Source organism: Mustela nigripes, unplaced genomic scaffold, assembly GCF_022355385.1.
Source record: "Mustela nigripes isolate SB6536 unplaced genomic scaffold, MUSNIG.SB6536 HiC_scaffold_32, whole genome shotgun sequence".
Taxonomy (NCBI): domain Eukaryota; kingdom Metazoa; phylum Chordata; class Mammalia; order Carnivora; family Mustelidae; genus Mustela; species Mustela nigripes.
Genome location: NW_026739447.1, coordinates 9,041 through 32,412, shown reverse-complemented (window position 1 = coordinate 32,412; position 23,372 = coordinate 9,041). Strand labels below are relative to the sequence as shown.

The following is a 23,372-nucleotide window of genomic DNA, read 5'->3' as shown; positions in this document are numbered from 1 at the left end:
ATTTCCTTTTTCATTTCTCACATCTGGCAGTGCATCCTCCACTTATTTTTCCTTCAGAGCTGTGTACCTGTTGTTGCTCTCTCTCTTAGATTCATATTCAGTATTTCTGTTTTGTAACGGGAAGTGGATCTAGGTTAGTTCAATCTGTGATGTGGCCAGAATCAGAAATTCAAACGTTAATTACTTACCCAGAGGAAGGGCTTCTATTCGAGCAAAATAAATGTTATCTAAGTGACCCTTATTCCAAACAGAACAAGACAAAATAAATTCCCGATTGCAACTTATTTTTAGGATTTACTGCATTATTTCAGAACTTGCACCTTATTGTTACTACCACTCTAACAATATCACTATTACTCTTTCTTTTAATAATGGTAATAATAATAGCTAATTGCTAATATTTATGCAATGCATACTCTCTCCTAGCTACTTTTTGAACTGCTTTGTGTGCATTAACTCATTCTTTCATTCTCAAATACTATGAAGTAAATGATTATCATTCTTATTTCACAAAGAAACCAAAGAATACAGGCTAAATAACTTGCCTGAGATTACTTAATTGTTAAAGAACAGAAGCAGAGTCAGAACCCCAGTGGTTTGGCTCCAAAGCCTTGATTCTGCATTTAGACTCAAGCCAGAAAGGTACCTTCCCTAGGCTCCACCCTTTAAAAAAATCTAAACAGGATTTCTCCAGACACTTCCTTTTTTTTTTAGCCAGGGACTTCATATGCTTAAGGGGAGGATCCCACATATAGTCCCCAGCCATCTCTTAGATCAGGCCTTACTGTTTGTTGAGATCTGGAATTCCTACTCAAACTCTTTTTTAATATCTATATGGGTCTCTTCCCTCGGTGCACCCTCCTAAGAGCAGATATCATTACTGCAGTGGGCACCTATAAGCTCAAGGGTGACTTTGTATAAGGTATATGGTTGGACCTTGGACATGTTGGCTGAAATGTCAACACATATGCAGGTGAAGTCCCTCCTATAAAGCTAGACTTAACAGGTGTAGGAATATATTCAGGGCTTCAAGGAGAGGGCTGGGCACCAAGATCTGCCTCTTCCTATGCCACCTCAGTCCAGGACAAAATGCCAAGTCATCTGAGAATTCTAAGTTTGAAAATAACCATCAAGGCATTTTAAAGATGACGAAATGGCTTTATTAAAAGTTTGCTAGCTTTATTCTTAACTCTGAAGTATTTTTTTAAGATATTATTTATTCATTTGAGGGAGAGAGAGAGCATGAGCTGGGAGAGCAGCAGGCAGAGGGAGAGGGAGAAGCAGACTCCCTGCTGAGCAGAGAGCCCCATGCTGGGCTTGATCCCAGGGCCCCGGGATCCTGACCTGAACTGAAGGCAGATGCTGAATGGATTGAACCACACAATTGTCCCCTCTTAACTCTGAAATATTTCATCATTTGGATGTAAGCCTCTGTTTACTGATTGACTAAGAGGCTCATTGAGACTGTGTAGCTCACATGCTGTCTGTGGGGGACTTGCTTCCAATATGGATGCTTCATTATTCCTTCCTTCAGCCAGATCAAAGTTAACAATAGAATGACACTATAATCCAGCAATTGTACTACTACTACTACTACTACTACTACTACTACTACTACTACTATTTTCCCAAAGAACACAGAAATACTAATTCAAAGGGGTACCTGCACCCTGATGTTTATAGTGGCACTATCTGTAATAGTTAAATTATGGAAACAGCATAAGTGTTCATCAACTGCATAAAGAGGTGAGATATCTATCTATCTATCTATCTATCTAATAACTTGAACATAAAAGAGATTTACAGCCATTTACAAGGATGCTGCTGGAGCTAGAGTGCATTATGCCAAGTGAAATAAGTCAGAGAAAGGGAAATACCATATGATTTCACTCGTATGTGGAATTTAAGAAACAGAACTAATAAGCAGAGGGAGAAAAGAGAGAGAGAGGCAAACCAAGAAACAGACCCTTTACTGTAGAGAACAAACTGATGGTAACCAGCAGAGAGGTGGGGTGGGGGATGAGAGAGGTAGGGAGGTTTATGGACTTGTTAGCGACTTGTTAGGGACTTCTCCTTGTTATGATGAGCAATGGGGCTTGTACTGAAGTCTTGAATCACGACATTGTACACCTGTAAGTAATATTGGACTGTATGTTAACTAACTGGAATTTAAATACCAACTTAAATAAATACAAGGCATGGTAATGTGGATTCCTTTCTTTACTGCTCTGCGAGAATGCTCTAGTTTCTTTATATTTGGGATTTGGGGTTGGGTTGTATGTGACAAGGTGGGGGCAGCGTTGACAAATATGTCATCTGGTTGTTGCCTAATAGAGTATACCGGTAGGCATTTCAAAAATGTTGTGGATAACTGAAAAATAATAGCTAGCATTAATTTAGAATTTGTCATGTCAGAAGTAGTGTTTTTTGCTTTCTGTAGGTTATCTCACTTAATACTAAAACAAGCCTTTTAGTTAAATGCCACTATTATACCCTTTTACAGATAAGGAGATAAATCAGAGAGCAAGTATCTGAAGGCAATAAAGTCAGTGATTGACAGCCTGGATTTGACCTAAGGTCATATGACTTTATAATGAGTGCAGATTATTATAATGTTATTTTGCCTTCCTGAGAATGAATGGGTGAAAAAAATAGCCATGATTTTCCTTAAAGTCAAACTTATCTTGAAAACTTAGCTGGGATAGTTGGATGAGACTATGCTCCACTCATCTTACTGAATGCGTTTTTAGGCAGGTTGGACTTGAACATCTGCCTAGAGTACCACAATCATGTTTAAACTTGGATTTTGTTTCAAAATTTATTAGAAAATAGACTGTGGGAATGAATGAAAGATATACACTGGTATCATATTTTTTTGAAATAAATGTATTAACACATTATTAAGTTATATGAATTGTGATTATTTATCATGCTTCTGATTGAAGGCACCAGCTACAATATTATCGTTATAAAAATAATAACTCAGCTCTTGATTGTATGTTTATGTCAAAAGCCCCATTGAGATTTGGAATGCTGATGACCCAAATTCAATAAAAGAAGGCTTTATTCATTTATATTCAGTAAAATAGTATTAGAAGATGATACATTCCCTCCTCCTTATGGTTAGCAATTTGGGTCTCATGATCCTCTATTAAATTTATTATTTGTTGGGATATAATTTGCAAAGATTCTGTGTTTAGCATTAGTGTCTCTGTTTCAGCTTTTATTATAAATTATGGGTTCACGCTCAGATGGTGAAAATATACACTTCTGGAAATAATCACAGTAAATGGGTACATACACAGCAACTGCCAAGTTTGAAAAGGGGCTGGTCCAATGGGCGGGAGATGATAGTGTTTATTGACACCAGGGCTTGAACTTTTGCGGAGTGTCGGTGTCAGGAATCAAGAGGTCATCACTGCATCCTTACTCTCCTTAACTCTTGCTCATGTGTTATATTCTACACGATGAACGGCAGCATGTGGCAAAATGCATGATTGGAGCCAGGAAATTTGGCCCCTGGTTAGAATGGATCCCTAAGACAGACCTAGTGCTGAATGGAAGAATAGTAAGAGTTCTCATTATTTGAGTCACATGTGAACAGTATGCTGTAGTCTTAAATGTGGATATTGTATTTTATTTTTTAATGTTTCTTTATTTAAGAGAAAGAGAGAGAGAGCAAGCAAGCAAGCAGGGAGGGGTAAAAGGAGAGAGAGGGAGGGAATGGTCAAGCAGACTCCACACCCAGCGCCCAGTGTGAGCTCATTCTTAGTACCCTGAGATTATAACCTGAACCGAAATCAAGAGTCAGCCAACTAACTGACTGGGCCACCCAGGCACCCCTAATTGCCGATATTTTAATTCTCATATTGAGTCTGGATGGTGGGCAGGGGTGAGGGTTAGATGCCATGAACTCTATGTTAAGGTTCCAAAGCCACATGTGCCCACTGTTGGGCATCAAAACCTTGCCCTTCTTAGTATATATGGAACCCATATAAGGAAGTTAGTATTTGTCTTGGTCTAGTGTCTACCGCAACTTTCTTTATTTTGATGAGGTAGTTTAGTTTTCTCAGGAAACATGAGCTCTTTGATTTAGGGATCTGGAAAGGCCACAGTGATAGAGACCTTCTGAGGAAATGTCAACTTACATCCTACTTCCATTTGGAAATTCTGACTTTAACATTGAATGTACCTTAACTGAACTCTTTGCCCTTAATCCAATTGTATTAACATCATAGGTATAATTGGTTACAAGGCTAATGAGAACCTCCTTATATCTCCTAGATAGAACATCACTCTCTTTGAAGATCTTACTCTGTATAGAACATGAGCACTTCAACCATTTAGATACATTTATCCAAGGAAAGTCCAGCTTGGACCAATTGATAGACAACACGTTGAAATTGTAAATATGTGTAAATGGAAAAGAACATGGAGGCTGATGTAAGGCCCGGGTTTTTTTGTTTTGTTTTTTAAGATCTTATTTACTTATTTATTTATTTGTCGGAGAGAGAGAGAGAGAGAGAGAGTGCACAAGCAGGCAGAAGCAGAGAGAGAAGCAGGCTCCCCACTGAGCAAGTATCCCGATGTGAGGTTCAATCCCAGGACTCTAGAATCATGACCTGAGCCGTAGGCAGCAGCTTAACTGACTGAGCCACTCAAGCGTCGCCGGTCTGGATATTAACACTTAGGACGAGCTGTGTAGCCTTGGTCATATCTTGTCACCTCACTGAAACATCAGCTTCTAAATGTTTAAAAATGATGCATTTCAGGCAGACCCTTTAAAATTATCTTGAGGATTATATGAGACGACGCATGGAAAATATTTTTATACTGTTTTCCTGGCAGCTCAGACGGAGCCAAACAGAGCTTGCTAAATGAAAACAAAAACGGGAATTTTTGAAATTCACAAAGGGGGGAGATTATGATTAATTAAAAAGTTAAGTTTCTTTAGAGTGTTTTCCCATCACTCCATTTTCAATACAAGCATCAATTCAACACTGCTCAACTCGCCAGCCTCTCTAGAGGGATCCTGTTTTCCTGGCAGAGGTTTGATAAATTTGGTGACCTAGTGATATGTGGATTATATTTTAACAAAGGGATCAGCAGCTCATCCAAGTACCTTTGACTCTAGAGGGAAATAACACTTTGAGGTGGAAACCTGCAATATACTTGGACATCTGCATAATGACTGAAATTAGCATAGGTTTACATAGTACACTACTCCATTAGAATTTTGATGACTTGGAAAGGAACAGAAGGTTGTAAATTTCCTAAGGGAAAGTCTCTGGGGGTGTGAAGTCTCGAAGCAAAAATCAGCCCCATGTCAGAAGCATGTTGTGAATGACTAGAAGGACAGAAAAATGACAAACGTGTGGCATTTTTTCCTTGCAGAAAGGGAACGGTTGCTGCTGGTATGATCTAGTACTTTGAGGGATGCTAGGAACCTCCCTCTGCTCTCCTTGTTGAGAGGGGATGTAGTATAAGGCTGTTTATTAGATACCTGTGATCGTAATTTCCTCCTCCTAGCAATGTTGTAGGGAGGGAGAGGAAGCAAGTAAGGAACAGGAAGAAGACAAAAATGGTACGGGAGGAAAGGGAGACTAGAGGAGGGGACAAAGGCTAGGAGCGTTGGGATGAGATGAGCAAAAAAGGAAGAAAAGCATGGAATCTTGCTTGGGATTGTGGTTTAGTGGTCATGGGGGTGTGACCCTAAAAGTTTTGGGACTGATGTGTGTGGCCCATTCTCTTAGGTGACTAGTCCCAGATAAGTGGAAAGATGCACAGAAGGGAGAAGCAGGAGATGTTGAGGCAGGACCTGCTCCTAGCTGGATCGAAGATTAAAGAGAATCACTCTGCTTCCCCAAACTCCTTTTTCCCAGCTATAAAATGAGGACACTGGGCTGTGTGATCTTGCTATCTCTTTCTATTCTAAAGTGATGGGATTTTTTTTTTAACATCACTATCATGGAGCCTCATTTTTCTTATCTGTAAAAATGGGAAGAATGCCTACCTCACAAGGTGACTTTGAGGATTTAAAGATAACAAGTGAGAGCCTTTTCCTATACAAATCTACTTGTTTCCTGAATTCAGTTATTAAGAGTTTATAGAATGAATTCAGATAGTGAAGGGGATAGCCCTGTTTGAATCTATTTGAGTTCACTGTTTCATATAGCAAGGGGTGAGTTTTGGATAGTGAGGGTTTATATGTTTTTAGTGCCTGGATATCTATGCAGACACCTTGCATATAGCCCGTACTCAATAAGGATTAATCCTGGTCTCCTTGACCTTGAGGATAAAGACAGCTGTGTTTAGCTTTGCACCCTTAGCTTATAGCACAGTATCTAATCGCCAGGAATGTCTGTCCTGTGTTCTTGGCCCTCAGGCTCATGGGACCCTGCTGAGACTTGGGTCAGCTAAGCAAAACGTACTTAACAATAGGTATGCCCTATAGAGTTGGAGTAATGAGTGGTACGAGATTAGGAATACTGAAACTGATGTGCGAATGTAGGTGAAACGAGCTTCTTCCACAGGTGCAGAGAAGTTAGTTGAGTCTCTGCTAGACAGGGTAAAACTTTTGTGTTTATAGAAAAGAATTATTTTATCTATTTTATTTTATTATTGTTATTTATATAAAAGCTACTAGCCCAACGTCAGGCCCCTGGTAACTTCTTAAATATTGAATTCCTTGTCACCTTCTGAGGACATGCAATCACAAGCATATTTTAGTCAAATCTATTATACTGGGTCCTAATCAATAATTTTTTATTAAGATTTTGCCATTCATCTGGTGTACTTCTGCTAAGTGTAATTGTAGATACCAAGCCACATTAACACACAGTACAGTTTTTAAAAGAGAAAAATCTTTATTCCCATCACTTTCTTTTACAAATAATAAAAATGGTTAAAAAAAATAGTGTGAGTTATGGGTGTTAAAATATCTAAACTATCAACCTGTATTTATTCAGGTTATAAACTAACTTATAAACTATCAACCAGTATTTACTCAGCATTTTATATGCTAAATATATCCTTTAATTCTGTGTGTGTGTGTGTATGTGTGTCTGTGTATGCTTTTATAGGCGTTACTGGAAGAACAGAGATAACCCATGTGGAGTAATAGTATGGAAATATCCTGAAACTCCTTCAGAGTCTAAATAAACTGACTGGATTGGAGTTTCACAAGCAAGGAACCTGGTCCATGGGCAATTTGCTGCAGGTAAGTGAGAGGTATAATTTACTCTGTTAGAATCCCTCAAAGATTCATTGGCTATGGGGCTGTTAATTGCATTTCAGATGATTATAATGTTCATTTGGTACAGCTGACAGCTTCTCTTCCCTCCCAAACGTACACATGTGGATGCCAACATATGGCTAAATATCTGGTCATTTCATCTTGCTCATTTGGGCTTCAGTCAGTTACAAAAGGAGGAAGCAGGAGGAAAAAAGTACCCACCCCATAAAACTTTTACTAGCTGTGATTTCTGTGGAGGGGTGGGAGTCAGACTCGCTGTTCATGGAGCAGATGTTCCTCCAAAGTGCCTGGGAGTTGAAAGAGTGGCAGATTGGGCTGCCCAGGATTCAGAATGAAACAAGCAGACAACTGGCGATGCCCCCCACCTTCTCTTTTGAAAAGGGGGGCAGCCGTGAGGTCATTAATATGGAACAAAGTGTTTGGGAAAGGTAGCAGGCTTTTTATTCTTCCTTTGAAAACCCGGTGAGATTGGAATGCTGGATGTGGTCACAGCATGAAAATAGTTGCTGTTGGGCTGATGGGAAAGTTGAACTTGTCTAAATGAACCAGTGGGGAGGCATGAAAGTCCAAGTGACTCCTACAAGTGGCAGTTTGTGAGCTGGGGCGTGCGTTGTGGCATCTCCTTCTGCTTCCTGTCGGACCATCAATGGTCAAGGCGACGTGAGACTAGAAGTAAGAGCTGTCTAGCTCTGTTAAAGGGAAATAATAGGTTCATTCACCTGTGGTGTTTCACTGTGTTGAGGAGAAAAATAAAAGATCAAAGCCTGAATCTCTATCTTTGGCAAGAGAGATATTTGTACTTGCCATTTTAATTGGCAAATATTGACTCGAATCATTCATGCTGTTTTAAGGGGGAAAGAAGAAATGGTTGTAAGAACCTGAGATCACAGTTGAAGGTGGAATTGTTCATACATTTTCCTGTGAATATTTAGTCTTCGTAGGTTGCATATATAACAGCTATATGTCCTAAAGTCATAACTCAAGAGCTCCCTGGAACACAATTTTTCTTTCTTGCATCAACTCCATCACATTATGGAGACTAAGCCAATAGAAGACATGCTCTCTGTCTCTAAAGAGACCGCTCTGTTTTGAGAGTCATGTAAGAACACAGATATGGAGATGTTTTGTAGTGTGGAAAGTGCTTGCTAAACATGAGGAGGTAATGGTAAGAGTAAGTATTGTAGAGGAATGTGAACCAATAAAGAAAGGATTTGAGCTCTTTTTTGTTTTTAAGATTTTATTTATTTGTTTGAGAAAGAAATAGAGAGCAAGTGCATGAGCAAGGGGGGCAGAGGGACAAGCAATTGTGGAGTCTGTTGCAAGGCTTAATCCCAGGACCCTGAGATCACAACCTGAGCCGAAGTCAGATGCCTAACAGACTGAGCCATCCAGGTACCCTGTGAAGCTCTTTTCTTTTTTTCTTTTTTAAAGTGTATGTGATTGTCCCATTTCTTTGTCTTTAATCTTGGTCCTTCTATCTGTTCAGAAAGGGGGATGCTGTTTCCTTTCTTTTTTTCTTTCTTTCTTTTTTAAGATTTTATTTATTTGACAGAGAGCGAGACAATGAAGGGAGAACATAAGCCGGGGGAGGGGCATGGAAGAGGGAGAAGCAGTTTTTTCACTGAGCAGGGAGCCCGATCCTGGGGTCCATCCAAGGACTCTGGAATTATGACCTGAGCAGAAAGCAGACTCTTAACAACTGAGCCACCCAGGCACCCCTGGGATGCTATTTTAGTTAATATCGTTTGTTTATGGGGAAGAAAGACCTGTGTAAGTGAAAAGAGAATTATCTGGTAACATACATGGGCCAGAACTGAATCATAACTTGAAAACAAGGTGGGGAAAAGGCAGCGCTAGAATGTTCTCCTATTTTTGTTCTGTTCTCAAAAACAGAACACTTATCTCTCTGCAGCTCTACTTCTCCCTGAACTCCTATCCACCTCCTGCTTTTGATTGTTTTTCCTGGCACCGTGTTTGCCTATCTCATAATTTTGCCTTGCATGTAGTCTCTCATTGCCTTTCTCACTACTTTCCCTTTATTTGGCTTCAAACCCTGCCACGGATAGCCTACATCTGTTAGGCTGCACTCGGGAAACAGAAACTGTACCAGTTATTTTAACAGACACATTTTTTTTTTAATTTTTTCAATTTATTTATTTTCAGAAAAACAGTATTCATTATTTTTTCACCACACCCAGTGCTCCATGCAATCCATGCCCTCTATAATATCCACCACCTGGTTCCCCCAATCTCCCACACCCCCACCACTTCAAACCCCTCAGATTGTTTTTCAGAGTCCATAGTCTCTCATTGTTCATCTCCCCTTCCAATTTACCCCAACTCCCTTCTCCTCTCCATCTCCCCATGTCCTCCACGCTATTTGTTATGCTCCACAAATAAGTGAAACCATATGATAGTTGACTCTCTCTGCTTGACTGATTTCACTCAGCATAATCTCTTCCAGTCCCGTCCATGTTGCTACAAAAGTTGGGTATTCATCCTTTCTGATGGAGGCATAATACTCCGTAGTGTGTATGGACCACATCTTCCTTATCCATTCATCCGTTGAAGGGCATCTTGGTTCTTTCCATAGTTTGGCGACCATGGCCATTGCTGCTATAAACATTGGGGTACAGATGGCCCTTCTTTTCATGACATCTGTATCTTTGGGGTAAATACCCAGGAGTGCAATTGCAGGGTCATAGGGAAGTTCCACACATTTTAAGAATTATTAACCCGATACTGGAGAACTGGAAAGGCAAAAGGTGGCATTGAGGAATCACAGAAGTAGTCACTTCTATATTTGTTGCCCTGGTTTCAGGGACAGCAGGCAAGAGTTTGGGATGATTAGAAGTTGGAATACTGAAGAATGGATTTTGTACAGCTGGACTTCAGGAGTCTTGGGTGGCGGTGTTGCTTTAGAAGTTTAGGGGGTGGGGAGGACTCACATTGCTGAGATTTGTGTCTCTAACAAGGATTGTACCAGCTGGCTGTTGCTAGTGCCCCAGGAGCTCAGATTGGGGACCATATGCAGCTGGGACTCCAGAATATTGCGAGGGATCACTTCCAGCAAATACTGTAGCCTGAGAAACTAGAAGGGAGCCCACAGATGGGACCAGGTGGCAAAGGGGATATACTCTGCGGCGACCCAAGCCCCACCTCTCAAAACAAAATAGAGGAAGATGCATTTGATTGAAACGTAGTCATTTAATAATGACCACAATAAAAAAAAAAAAATTGGCGCAGGGCTATGCTGGACAGGTTTCCTTAAAATCAACTAAGGGCAGTTCTGTGATTACCATATAGTCCAGAGGCAAAATATGTGGATGTGATGTTATTGATGATTGAATTTTTAATGGTTTCATTGTGAAACAGCGTACATTAATGTGTAATTTTAAGAAATGACATTGGAGGTATTCCATGTACCTTGTTCCACTTTCCCTCTAGTGATAATTATCTTACAAAATTATAGGACAACAACTAGGATATCAAATTAGTACAGTCACAAGACAGAGCATTTCTATCATCACAAGGGGCCTTTCTCTTGTCCTTTTATAGCCACACCCACTTCATCCCCATCCCCCAATATTTGTCCTAAGCAACTTGCAACTACTGATCTTTCGGTTTCTATCATTTACTCATTACAAGAATGTTGTATAAATGGAATCATTTGGAATTGGCTTTTTTTTTTTTAAGATTTTATTTATTTGTTTGACACAGAGGGAGAGAAATCACAAGTAGGCAGAGAGGCAGGCAGAGAGAGAGCGGGAAGCAGGCTCTCCGCTGAGTAGAGAGCCCGATGCGGGACTCAATCTCAGGACCCTGAGATCATGACCTGAGCCGAAGGCAGAGGTTTAACCCACTGAGCCACCCAGGCGCCCCTGGAATTGGCTTTTTTTAAGCAATGTAATTCTCAGGAGGTTTACCTAAGTTATTGTACATAGTAATTCATTTTTTTTTAACTAAGTACTATTTCTGGGAAGGATATACAATAGTGTGTTTATGCAGTTGTTTCCAGTTTGGAGCTGTTATAAATACATTTGCTACAAAAATGAATGTACAGATTTTTGTGTGAAGATAAGATTTCATTTCGTTTCCCAAAAGTGAACTGCTTGATTATGTGACAGTTGCATATTTAGAATTTTTTTCCCTAGCTCTATTGTAATATAACTGACATACAACATTGTATAAGTTTAAGGTTTACAAACGGATGATTTGAGACAAGTGTATACTATGAACTGTTTACTTCTATAAGGTTAGTTAACAACATGCTATGTTTGAAATAATTGCCATTTTGTGGTGGTGGTGGTGAGAACATTTTAGATCTATTCTCTCAGCTATGCAAAACAGTATCATTAACTATAGTCATCCTGTTGTACCTGAGCTCTCCAAACCTTATTCATCTTGTAACAAAGTTTATACGTTTGGAGCAATGCCTCCTTATAACTTCCCACAACCCTTGGTAATAATCAATCTCCTATTTGTTTTATGAGTTCAGTGTTTTTCGATCATACAGTATTTGTCTTTCTCTATCTGACTTATTTTACTTAGCATAATGCCGTCAAGGTCTACCCATTTTATCACAAACAGCAGAATTTTTTATGACTAATATTTCATATATATGTATCTATATAGTTATATATGTTACTTATATATAATATGAAAAAAATTATAACATTTTCTTTATCCATTTATTGATTGACCCTTAAGTTGTTATCATGTCTTGGTTATTGTGACTAATGCTGCATTGAAGATGGGAGTGCAGACATTCAAGATACTTTCATTTTCTTTAGATAATATATCCAGAGGTGGAATTACTGGATCATATGGTAGTTCTGTTTTTAATTTTTGGGGGGCATCTGTATACTGCTTTCTACAGTGGCTGCACCAATTTATACTCCCATCATTGGTCCCCCAGGGTTTCCCTTTTCTCCTTATCCTTGCCAACACTTTTAGCTATACATTTTTTGTTTGTTTCTTTGTTTTTTTCAGGTTTTTTTTTTTTAAATAATGCAGGTATGAGGAGATCTCTCATTGTGGTTTTGATTTGCAACAGGAAAGCTAGAAAAAGATGCTCTCAACCAGGAAAGGAAGGACAGAGTGAGGAGTGAGTTACCCCAACCTTTTGGGACACTGCATAAAGGACTTACTGGGATGTGACCCCATCCAGAAACTGGCAAAGCTAACATGTATGGGGGTACCTAGGAACAAATATTTATGGCAGGGGCCCCAGGATCAGCCATGCGGTGGGAGGAACAGTGGTTTTAGTGACCTACTCTGCAGAAGACTTCATCAGCTTTTGCCACTAAGGAAACGAGACTCAGACAGCCTATGAATTTCAGTGGATTTAGCCCCACAGGTTTTCGTGTTTGCAGATGCCAGCTGTTCTGAGTTCTTTCCCGTTCCTGCCCACAGCATTCCTAGGCTGGGAGCCCCTGAGTCCCAAATGGTAGCCAGTCCTGTGCTTTGTGGCTGTGCAAATACATAATGCCAGTCTCGTCCCACTTGTTGATTTTTGTCTTTGTTGCTTGTGCTTTTGGTGTGATATCCACCCCCCGCCCAAAAAATGTTGCCAAGACCAATGTCAAAGAGCTTTTCCCTAATTATGTCATTGTGTCTTTATTTTCATTTCCCTAAAAACTAGTGATGCTTAAAATCATTTTTTTTGTGTGTGTTTATTTACTGTATGCATGTCCTCTTCAGGGAAATATCTGTTCATGTTTCTTATCCATTTTCTAATTGAATTGTTTGTTTGTTTTTAAGTTCTTTATTTTTTTTGAGAGAGAACATGAGCGGGGGGAGGGGAAAGAAAGGCAGAGGAGGAAGCAGACTCCCTGCCAATCAGAGGGACCAACACAGGGCTCAATCCCAGAACCCTGAGATCATGACCTGAGCAGAAGGCAGATGCTTAACCCACTGAGTCACCCCAGGCACCCCAGTATTTTAACTCTAGAGTTTTGAGAACTTCATTTTTTTTTCTTTTTTGTATATTCTTGGCACTAAGCTTTGTCAGATAAATAGTTTGCAAATGTTCTCTCCCATTTTTTAACTTGAGTTTTTACCCTCTACTAGGCATTCACAGAACAAAAGTTTTGAATTTTCATGATGTCCAGTTTTCCAGTTTTCCCCTTCATGGATCATGCTGTTAGTGTCCAGTCCAAGAATTCTTTGCCTACCCTCAGGTCCCAAAGGTTTCCTCTCATGTTTTTATTTTTTTCCAAAAAATTTTGTATTCTTACTTATTGTATGTAAGTACATAATCCAGTTGGAGCTAAGTTTTGTATAGGAGGCGAGACTTCAGTCAGATTTAACTTGATTGCCCATGGATGTGGACTTGCTCCTTTTCGAGTGGGTATCTATGGGTCGTCTCCTTCATTTCATTTGAAAACCTCCTGGTTTTTGATGTAATGACTAATTTGCACTCAAAATGCAGACATTGGGGACATTATATTATGGGACTCTATATCTTATTCAGAACTTCTGTATTCGCTGGCTCCTTCTGAAAGGTAGAGTTCACACCAGGGTGGAACAGAATTCATATTCCTTAATTGGCCTTTGTTGACACGTGAGTGGATTGGGGCTTTTCATTACTTCCGGGCAATAGTTTCAGCTCTCCCACTAGATGTCCATTGATACTTCCCTGGCTAGTATAGGAGTGCATGTAACCTCTACCCACTTGGCCACCACTGACAACGCGGGCCGAAGAGTGGCCTCATGCATGGCTGCTGGGTGGAGGTGAAAGTCATGACTGTCCCCATGGCCAATTCTGATACTACTGTGGCATGTCAGGAGAAGGTCCCCTTGTTACTGTTAGGTGGAGACAGTAGTCTGGGGGGTCTCTATGTCATTCCGACTGACAATGCAAGGGATACAGGGTGCCTTGTTGCTGCCTGGCAAGGATAAACATTCTGATGTCCTACCTGGCCTTCTCTGGTATCACCTTACTGGGAAGTTTGGGGGACATTTCATAGCTTGGTGAAGGTGAAAATCTAGGTCCACACTTGGATTTTGCTGGCCTGAGAGGGGATAGAGCTACGAGTCTTTTCTGTGATGTTCAGCTGGGTGAGAGTCTTGTCTCACGGTTTTCTTTCTTGCTAAGTCATGTTTTCTTTGTCTTTTGAATAGAGAGAGCAGGACTTTGTTGTTTCCTTTTTTTTTTTTTTTTTTTTTTTTTTTTTTTGTCTGGACCTGTCAGTTTTTCTGGGTCTCTGGTCTCTTCTACCTTAAATCTGGGATATATGAGGCAAAAGGAAAACCCAAGACCTCTCACCACTGTGTCCTCACTTGGATCTAAGTTTCAGAGATTGTCTGTCTCTTGATCTCCACCTTTCAAGGTCTTATGTTTTTCTTTCTTTTCTTCTTACTCGATGGGGTGAATAGGAAAAGGAAAATCTACTCTACATCCTGAAAGTGGTAGTCCCTTGGAAGCATTTTTGAAGATACTGCGATGGATCTATTTACATGACTAAATTTTAAAATATAATCAAGTCAGAACAAGCAAACAAGAAAACAAAACAAAAATCCAACTTTTCGCCAAATCCATTCCCCTGTATTTGGGCAGGAATACCTGCAAAAACCATCTTACAGAGATGATGGCTTCACATAGTAGGGACTTAAGGATAATTATGGAATGAAGGAATATTTGCTAAATGAATTAAATTAACAACTTTTCTCTTACCTGTTAGAGAATATGCTAGACACTAAGTAGGATAGGTAGGTCCCATACTACATACATGTCATATCATTGAGACCTAACTATCAAGTTATATAAAAACCATCCCCAGTGCTAAAATAGAAAGACTAACATAACTACACTATGTGTTCAGAAGTTGTCTTTCATCTCCTTAGAGTAAGGCAGTGTCTTGTTCATCTTTGCTGCTAGTGCCTGATGCTACACATTACTCATCATACATGACTTGCCCTAGAAATTTAGCAGAGGGAGGGAGCATGCTTTGAGATGCTGGAAGTAATCTGTCTCATATTCTCAATATGCAGTAACCTCTGCAGAAAAGGAGTTCTGTAGCATTTCTAGATAATATAGTCCCACATTTCACATTTCTTTAGCCAGTCAGGGAATTCTTAATGTCAATCCTCGTCCTATGAATGAGCCCAGGTGCTTATTGTTGTAGCCTTGGTGGAAGCAGAAGAAAGATAAGCACCTTTCTTCACACATACACTTTAAAATATTTAAGATAAGGTACCCCTCTATTTGTATTTTATGATACATGCTTTGAGCCCAAATAGCAACTGTGGTAACCTTGTGTTTTGCAATAGATGTAGACCGGTGGTCTCTGAGTCAAGTGTCAATGCCACCCATCCCATTATACATAAGAAAAAAATAACTACAAAGAAAAATAAAAAATAGCAACATGTGATACCAAAATGATTTAACATCGTTGCCCTTTAAGATAGGCATGAATTCTGTCCTTAAACATATAGCCCAAGGAGGTGCTCTGAATTTCATGGATTGGTTATAAAAAGTCTTTCAGGGTAGGTATCACATAGACAATGGCTTTCCAGTTTCCTAAGGAAAGGACTTTATCCACAAATACAAAAAAGAACCTTGACAGAAAGCGTGAAGTACCACCAGCAAATAGTTTAGCACTTTGCTCTTGGACTAGTGGACACTAGAGGCTTAGAGAAAGTGCAAGAACTCTGATGCTTTAAGAATCTTGATGGACCAGAAACAGACCATGCTTCATGCAAAGCAAAGGGCTTGCTGCAAAAGCTGAGGAGTTTACTGATTGACTACAGTTGAAAAGCGAACTTTGCAACCTACATCATAAAACACTTACTTAGAGGACATCAGCTTTGATTTTGTGTATTGATAAAGCAGGAGTGTACTTAGGGGGTTTTCTAAATAATGAATATTTACAGAATCCATTTTTTTAAAAAGCATCCTGGTTTTTGTTTGGTTGTTTTCATCTTAAAAAGCTTGCTCTTGGGGTGAAAAGCTTCCCATGAGTGCCTACTGCTATAAAATAAATAGGAAGAGTGTAATATGAAGTATGGTGAGTTCTACTTTATACAGTTTTCAGTAAGGACTAAGCCTATTAAAATAAAGAGATTATATTTATATTTGGTATTCTTATTTCATGGAAATGAAACTTTGATTTCCTCTTCACTTTACTATCTCCTCTATACAGAAAATCAGACTGAGAACAAGAATTTGGAAATCTATGGCAGAATTTTATCTGTCCTTTAAACTTCGTAGCTTCCACTAATTGAAATGATCAGAATACTATACAGTACTCAGCCTGGAAGATAATCCATATTAACAGAAAACTACCCTATTCTGTGGTTTTTTTTTTTAATTTTTTATTTTTTATAAACATATATTTTTATCCCCAGGAGTACAGGTCTGTGAATCACCAGGTTTACACACTTCACAGCACTCACCAAAGCATATACCCTCCCCAATGTCCATAATCCCACCCCCTTTATTCTGTGGGTTTTAATATTTACAAAGATTATTAGGTTTTAAAACTTTGTCATGCCTGGAGTAATTATTTCCTTTTAAATATGGTTTTATTATATTCAGAATTAAAATGTTATTTAAAATATATCTTGGTATTATTAAAAACAAAACTACTTTTATTCTTAGAAACTTTCAAACAAAGTAATGAAATATTAATCACTTTGTTAAGGAAGAAAGATTCTGTGATAGAACCTATTTAAATGTTGTAGTTTTTTCTTCTTCTTTCTTTAAGACCACAAAAGTAAAGATTTGGCTCATCTCTGTCTCTCTAGATCTTTAGAAGCTTCACGCCTTGAAGAAATATATTACATCTTTTTTTTAAAGGACTTATTATAATCAAGGCAGTAGTTTATGGGAAAAGACAAATCTAAAAAGTCCTATTTCAAAATCTTGCTTCCCAAACTAGAGTAAAACAAGAGAGGATAGGATTGAAAGGAATTTGACTTGTAAGAAATGGCAGGAAGCTGAGAGCCCATAAGCAATTTTTTAATAAAATATTAATTTTTATTTTCAAAGTTAAGGTCAAAATATAAAAGCTAATAAAGAAATTAAAGACATCGAAAAGTATGAGTAAAAGAGTGGCAGGCACCTTTTATTGCCATCCTCCTAAATATGAGTTGCAGAAAAATTTGCAGTTTTCCTGCAGTTTTTTACATGCTAAATCATGTAAGACAAGACTTAGCCATTTATTCTGAGCCACATGACCTAGTTGAAAGCTGAGAGGTGTTAGATAGGTAGACAATGCAGAGAACACAATCAGAGAGATTGCATCTTCTTGCCACATTCCAGCTTATCAAACATAATTTCAGAAGTTTCTAGGTATATGTGAAACACCTTTTGAAGGAAGAGTTGGTCCATGTCTCTGAAGTCTCCTATCCTGTCTGTCCCACTAGGTGAAATGATCACATTATTGGCAGGGCCTTGATTTTCTCAGGTTTTTTCTTTCCCCAATGACAAATAGGCTTAATAACATGAGAATCCCCTATGCTTGATTATTACATTTTACATCTTTAAAGCTCCATATTCATGTTGCAAACACAATGAAATATCTCTGCAGTAAAGTAAAATGCTTCACAGCGCACATTGACTGTTCAAGAAACCAAACCATAAACCAGAAATTTCAAGGCAGTAAAACAATTTTTGAGGCAACCATTCCATTCAACTGAATGGTATGCATCTATTTCAGAGAGCAGCTCCTAAATTCAATGCCTTGCACAGAGAAGGTACAGCAATAACAAATTTTTGAATGAATGGTTGTTTATTTCATACATTTGGAAATAACAAGGTAGAATCAATAGTGTGCTGGAAAACCAGCTCTCTGAAGAAAAACAATAACAAACAAACAAACAAACAAAAAAACACAAAAGCTCCGGTTTTTGATGTTTTCCCGTTTCTGTGGTGTAAATACTCCCTCTATGGCCTGTTTCCAAGAACCAATGTGATGTCACTGAACACAGAGGAGGAAAGAGATATTCTGCACAGAATATTCTCTTGCAAACTGGTACAAACTAGCTCCAGGATTCTGCTGGTAAGTTACTTGGCTTGTTTTCATGTGATTTGGCAAAAGAAAATCATAGCACCAGATTTCCTTTGGTTAATTAGCTGACATGGTATTGACAAAAACTGGAGGATTCCTTTTTTTTTTCTTTCCTTTTCTTTTCTGTTTTTTTTTTTTTTTTTTTCTCGGTAATGATAACAAAGTGTTACTTTTTTTCTAGTGGGTTACCTGCAGGAAGTAGGTTGTAAGAATGCCTCCCCAGGAGTGTGTGTGCTTTTGATAGCAAATAAAAACCAGTGAAGTCCTTGTGAATTTTCCTGAAGTTGAAAAAGAAATCTCTTTAACAAGGGCCACCTACTTTGGGCCTGGGAGCTGTTCAGCAGGCCTTGAAGATCCTTATTCTTAGCCACTACAAGCTCAGCAACTGGATATGAAAGCCCTAGGCACAGCACTCTTTTAGCAACATGGTATATTAAGTCTTAAAATTTATAAAATCCTTCCAATCCCCAGGATGCCCAACTACTTTTGAACTCAAGAAATTTAGTACATGGATGTATTATAAAAAATCTTGAAGATAGTTTAACTACAGTTGAAACAATCACTCATTATAGAACTTCTATGGACCAAACCCTGTGCTGCCCATTTTTACACACACACACACACACACACACACACACACACTTGTATTTATATAAAATTTATATATTAAACATAAAAATAATAAATATAAATGCATATATTTTTACTTAATTCATGTGCCTTTACACTTTGTGGTAAAAACAGAAATTCTTCCACTTTATGAAGAGTGAAAATGGCATCCCACAGGTTATTAAAAATAATATTTTAATAACAATGACAGTCATCATCTGTTTCATATCTACTATGTCGTAGGCATTTCATATTTACCATTTTAATCAGTATTCTTCATGCTATTTATGCTCTATAGATGAGGTAAATGAAGCTGATACTGAGAAAAAGTTATGCATGAGATCAAGGGGTATTAAGTTAGGAAGAGTTGAATCATCACAAGTCCATATTTCTCTAAATCCATTGTTTGCCTTGTATTAATTCAGTCATCCCACATGTGTTTATTGAGTACCCACTGTGATTCAGGCACTGTTCTTGGCTTTGGGGATACAATAAAAAGCAAACACAAATTCCAGCTCTTCTTTATCCACATTTTAGTCAGCATAGACAGTCAACAAAGAAAGAAGTATAATAAAAATACTATCAAACGAGTATTATGCCAGATGGTGGTAGGCTCTATAGAAAACTATAAAGGAGGGAAGGAACAAATTATACTGGTGTGGGAGTGCCTTGCCATTTTAAATGGAGAATCAAGGGAAGGCATCACAAAGGAAGTAAGCAAAACCCAAAGGAGGTGAGAGACTGAAGCATGCAGATATCTGGGAGCACAGATGCTCAGGTGGAGGAAATGAGGGGAGAGGCCAGGAAGTGAGAGCATGCTTAGTGCATTTGGGGAACACCAAAAGCTACAGAACAGTGAAGCAGAGCAAGGGAGGGAGAAGGGATGGAACTGGGGTACTGCAAGTGGGGTATGTGGGTTAGGATGCTAGATTCCTCTGGCTTCTGTGGGGAGTATAGACTGAAGAGTGAGGAGTGGAGTGAGTGAGTGAGTGAGGAGAGAAGAAGAAAGAACAATTAGTAGGCTGTTGCAAAATTCATGCGAAAGATGATCGTTTCTTACAGCATGACGATAGAGGCACACGTGGTAAGAATTGGTTGGATTCTGAGTATGGCTGGAGTATATATAATTTTTGAGATGCTTCAAGGTAGGATGGGAAAGAGCAAAAGTAAGCATAATGCTAAAGTTTTTGGATGGGATAAATGGAAGTTTCAGTTTTCATTTATTGAAAATGGGCAGGGCCTTGGAAAGGGAGATTTGGGGTAGAAGATGAGCTTGTCTAAAATATGGTAAGTTTAAAATGGAGGGGAATGCAAGAATAAAATAATATCTAACTTCAAAGTATAATTATAAGTTTTATTAAGTTAATGTATATGAGAAGACTATCAATGTTGGTTAGCTCTTTTTTCTTCATCCTAGTCTCAGTAGGGTGGTATAATTGTGTCAAGACTAAGATTTAGAGAGTAGCTATAATAGAATCAGTAGACCATGGGTAACTTATTTCATATACAGAGGAACAGGGTTTTTTTGTTTTTGTTTTTGTTGTTTTGTTTTGTTTGTTTTTGTTTTGTTTTGTTTTTACTTTGGCTTAAAATCTCAGAACAGGCTGGTGTGTGCTTGCGGATACAGAGTTTCTCAGGCTAGAAGGAAGACTCAAGACAGAAGAAGATAGCATGGGGTTGGCCCTGTTGAAGTCATTTCCAAACATCTGGAGTTGTTAAGAAATTAAATGGAAGAATCTGGCAGCCTGCAGGAGAAAATAACACCAGGTATGAGCTATGCCGCTCTGGGTCAGCAGCTAACATCAGGTGCAGAGTTAAGGAAGTTCTACCTCAGACACAGTGTGACGTTGTCACCTGAAGATAGAAGGGGGTCATAAGAAGAAGATGGTGTGTCAGAGCAACATTCTCAGTGTGCTCACTGCCAGATGGAAGTTGTTATACAACCTCTTGACCAAGATGAGAGTGAGTGGACATTTCCTAAGGCAAGACTTCCAAGAGGTTCTTAGAAACACCATTGGGCATCTTCATGAAATATGTGAATTTTTGATTCAGAGAAAATTAGAAAGTATCTCCTCTACCCATTAATGAGGCCTAATTTTTCACGCATTGGTTGGGGATGCCAAAGGTTATTCCTGTTGTATGTCATAGAGGACAGCCATTTCTCCAAGCAACCCTGGTGTGGTAGATGGTGACCTGGCCATCTGGAGGCATAAGGGACCCCTGTGGGAATTTTGGTAGTTAAATCCCAATGTCACTTTTCCATGCTGAGCCATTATATGCTCCTTATATGCCATTCTGTGGTTTTCTTACACTTTAGAGATTTAGTTGGTTTTACTTTACTTTCTGAGATGTTGTTACCTATGTCTTTATCCTCATAATTCATCTTAAGATGGTAAAGTTTTCCTGACTCTAATTTTACTTACTCTTTCTGTAAAAAGGATTTAGTGCTCTTGTCTGAACTTCCCTTAACCATAAGCCATATTCCTTAGGCTGAGTGTCTTGGGCCCCTGCTATTAGTCTATCCTAGATACTTCCTTTCACACAACGCATAGAGACATGCTGGCAGCTGGCTGTTGAAATAGATGTCTTGTGGAAGAGTACCTCCTTCGCTTTACTAACACACCCTAGTTGAGTAGTGACTACCAGGTGTTGTTTACTATGTTTTATCTAGAGGCAGGGTCACCCTAGGCCCTACCAGGTTGCCCCATGGTCTAAGGGGTCCATGTTTTGCTGCTAATCCATGCTGAGGCACAGCAGATAAGGCACACTCTCCTTTTCTCACATCTGCTTTTTACTCATTTATGGCCCCTTGTCTCTATTTCTGCTTTCAGATATCAGCCTTTTCCTCAATATCTGGGGCAAATATCTTCCTAATGAAGCAACTCCGGATGTCCCCCTGTGGAATATGTGCTCCCTGGATTGTCACTGCGTTCTTGTAGACATGTCTTATAGCATCTTATATGTACCTCTTTATGTGTGTGTGTATGTTCTTCCCTTACTACTTGAAGATTAGCTCCTTCCTTACAGCCTGAACAATAAGCATCACTTAGCTCTCCAAAGCCTGGGAATCCCTAGGGCAGCTGAGAAAGTTAATGAGACCCATAGGCTGGGAGTCTGGGATGTATTAGGAAAGGCTTAAGAAAAATCTCCCTGTAGACAACTAGCTTTAATTATAATTGAGATTTAAATTCATTTCAGTAACATACATTCACTTAGGGTAATAGAGCTCAAGGTCGCGAATGTTATCGTAGATTACCAGGATGAAACAGGCAAGAGAAGAAAGGGCTGGTAAATATTAGCAGGCCATTAAAGCCATAAGTTTGATTTATTTTATTATTATGCTATTTGGATGAGTTGGGGTGTTGGGACTCTTTTTGCAAGACTGCCTTAGGACTTGAGGAAAAGTCTATGAGCCAAAGACTAAACCTTTCAACTTGTAGCAACTTGATAACATCTTATAATTAGCCATGGACTCCCTTCGCCTTTTAAAAAGTTACCTATTTAAAAAAATAAAAAATAAAAAATTATTGAGAATGAGATCAGATGAATCAAAAGAAATAGAATCCACATTTTGTTGCTAGCCATAAACATAAAAACAAAGCACTTATCTCTAAAGCAAACTCTGTCCAAATGCTGGTATAAACACCCTGTTTTTCAGACTTAATGGGAATGTTGTGTTTAACTCCACATATACAGTGCTAAGACTTAACTATTTGACTCAGGTGGTTTTTCACAGATCAGTTGAGAAAGCAACATACTTATTTAATAAAATCCAAAAGCCCTGAAAACAACTTTCTTTAATCTGTAATAAACTGAAACATATATATATATATATATATATATATATATATATATATATATATGAATTTGCAGTATCTTCAATCAAGCTCCTTTCAGCATAAGCCCATCAACAGATGAATGGATCAAGAAGATGTGGTATATATACACAATGGAATACTATGCAGCCATCAAAAGAAATGAAATCTTGCCATTTGCAACAACATGGATGGAACGAGAGCGTATCATGCTTAGCGAAATAAGTCAAGCAGAGAAAGACAACTATCATATGATCTCCCTGATATGAGGAAGTGGTGATGCAACATGGGGGCTTAAGTGGGTACGAGAAGAATCAATGAAAGAAGATGGGATTGGGAGGGAGACAAACCATAAGTGACTCTTAATCTCACAAAACAAACTGAGGGTTGCTGGGGGGAAGGGGGTTTGGGAGTAGGGGGGTGGGATTATGGACATTGGGGGGGGGTATGTGCTTGGGTGAGTGCTGTGAAGTGTGTAAACCTGGCGATTCACAGACCTGTACCCCTGGGGATAAAAATATATGTTTATAAAATAAATAAATAAATAAATAAATAAAAATTTCAAAAAAAAAAAAAAAGACATAAACACAACTTCAGCGGCCCTTAGGTTGAAACCACTAAGAAAGAAGAATCATTATGGAAATTACACTCAGTTTGTACTGCTTTCCTGCAATTCCC

General features: G+C 38.8%; 1 long non-coding RNA gene across 1 annotated transcript; it reads left to right on the top strand.

Moving 5' to 3' along the window:
- The first annotated feature begins 7,088 nt into the window (after nt 1-7,088).
- Nucleotides 7,089-22,645, top strand: LOC132008072 (uncharacterized). The gene is made up of 3 exons (XR_009401534.1): nt 7,089-7,219; nt 20,478-20,646; nt 21,711-22,645. It is a non-coding gene; the product is annotated as an uncharacterized LOC132008072 (long non-coding RNA).
- The last annotated feature ends 727 nt before the right edge of the window (nt 22,646-23,372 follow it).